At 37.0% G+C, this 1,895-nt stretch overlaps 1 protein-coding gene across 3 annotated transcripts in view; it reads right to left on the bottom strand.

Moving 5' to 3' along the window:
* The window catches only part of ankha (ANKH inorganic pyrophosphate transport regulator a), a 22,455-nt gene that overhangs the window by 4,726 nt on the left and 15,834 nt on the right, over positions 1-1,895 (bottom strand). The gene's annotated exons all lie outside the window — the stretch shown is intronic.

The raw sequence follows: 1,895 nt of genomic DNA on the forward strand, positions 1-1,895 counted from the left end.
ATATATAAATATATAATATGCTTATTTGGAGCTTAAGTAACAGTACTGTCAATTATGTCATTTCTGATCAGTTTAATGCATCCTTGCTGAAAAAAAGTAAAAATAAATAAATAAATAAAACACTGATTTCAAACTTTTGAATAGAAATGCATATCTAATATTATCAAAGTGAACCTATTTTAGTGCCACTAACTAAATAATAATGTGCACCATCATATGCATTACGTCTAGTATATCTAGTGTACATTTAGTTTCACTCCTTCATTATCCTTAATCTTGGATGTGCCAGTCAGTTTTGACTGTGTCTTTGTTATGAGACACTTCACATTCCAGCAAAACCAGATTATGTAATTGTCTCACGCTAAGCCTGCTTGACGCCCTACCTACGGACATTCCTCTTTTCTGGCAGAATAGAGTCTGACAAAGGCCTGGCATGCCTGTTTACAGGGAAAGATCCTCCACATCTGACCAAGTTAAAGGCCATATGCTTGAGTCATATAATGCGCACTTGGCTTTGACCTTCACTGCTCACTCCTCACCACAGTTCTAGCCACGATCACTGTAGTACTTTTATTTTATTCTTCTGCCTTTTTCACTGAAATCCAAACCAATCGTATTGAACGGACTGACGATGGATGTGTGGATGGATGTTTCTGCACTGTCAAAAACAATGAAATGTGTACTGTAACAAGGACCAGCACATCAATGCATGCTCAACCCGGGCTATAAAGACAAACTGCAAACATTATGAATTTGCAGTTTTAATATCAAAGAGCTTTTTTGTAGCTATTGTCCTTTATGGGAATTCAAGATAATCTAGGAATTCCTGTAGACCTGTGCAATTGAAGCAGCAACATTTTTGTATTTCTCTCCCACTTCAAAATAAAATAAAAATAACTTTTATGCAATTACTTTGATTGTTGCATGGTTTGTTAAAAATATTCTCTGCAAGATTATTTGATCTGTTGCTTTCTCCACTGTCATTATGAAACAAGAAGCAGGAAAGCTGCCAAAGATCTTCAGGCTGTTTTGAGACACCTTCACTGGTGGCACAGGTGTTACATCTCCATTCAGAAAAGTGGGTGTGTAAGATCTACCCACATGTTTTTCTTAATTTCAATTTTTTCATTCCTCTAATCCATAATTACACAACACACACCTACAAATCATGTGACAGAAATCAAAAACAAATGGTAAAAACTGCAACCCGTCCAACCAAGCTCGTTAGTTTCTTTTTTTCTGAGAATTGTTTGTCTGTTTCCAACATGGATACATTGTTTTTTCTCATTGCATCTTAAAAAAAAAGAATTTAAATTGTACATAATTGTTTGTCCGTGATAAAGTAAAACCTTCACCATATGCCTGACATCTGCTTTCCAACAACCCTGGTGGTCAGGGTGCGAACTACAGGGGAGCTAGGGGGAGCTCGGCTCCCCTTAATAAGACATGGGCTCCCCTGAAAACGTGATTTGTGAAATTTTGGGGGGTCTCAAAAAATATTGACAATGTGTTATTTTGACGTGCAATTTCAGTTTTGTGCAATGTGATCATCGTGGATTATTATGTGTAAAATTGCAAAAATATCATTCATTCATGCATGATGGCGATTTAAACCTAATTCACTTCAATAAAGATAACTATACATGCTATTCTTGTCATGAGCATCAAGGTGTGGGGGTGCTGCGGTGCAAATTCCACTCATGTTTAGTACATGTTAACTCAAAGATTCGTAGAAAAAATATAAACGTTGGACTCTGTAGTTGATTCTGTGTTAAGGTAAGGCATGTTATTCGCAATTATGTGTTGTGGCTGGGTTGTTATAGGTCTGCGTGACTCTCGATGTCTTAGGCCTAATGGAACGGAGGAAGTATGGTATTCTTCTGTAGCCTGACGAC

The sequence above is a fragment of the Sinocyclocheilus anshuiensis genome, unplaced genomic scaffold (assembly GCF_001515605.1).
Source record: "Sinocyclocheilus anshuiensis isolate Anshui unplaced genomic scaffold, SAMN03320099.WGS_v1.1 scaffold1924, whole genome shotgun sequence".
NCBI lineage: Eukaryota > Metazoa > Chordata > Actinopteri > Cypriniformes > Cyprinidae > Sinocyclocheilus > Sinocyclocheilus anshuiensis.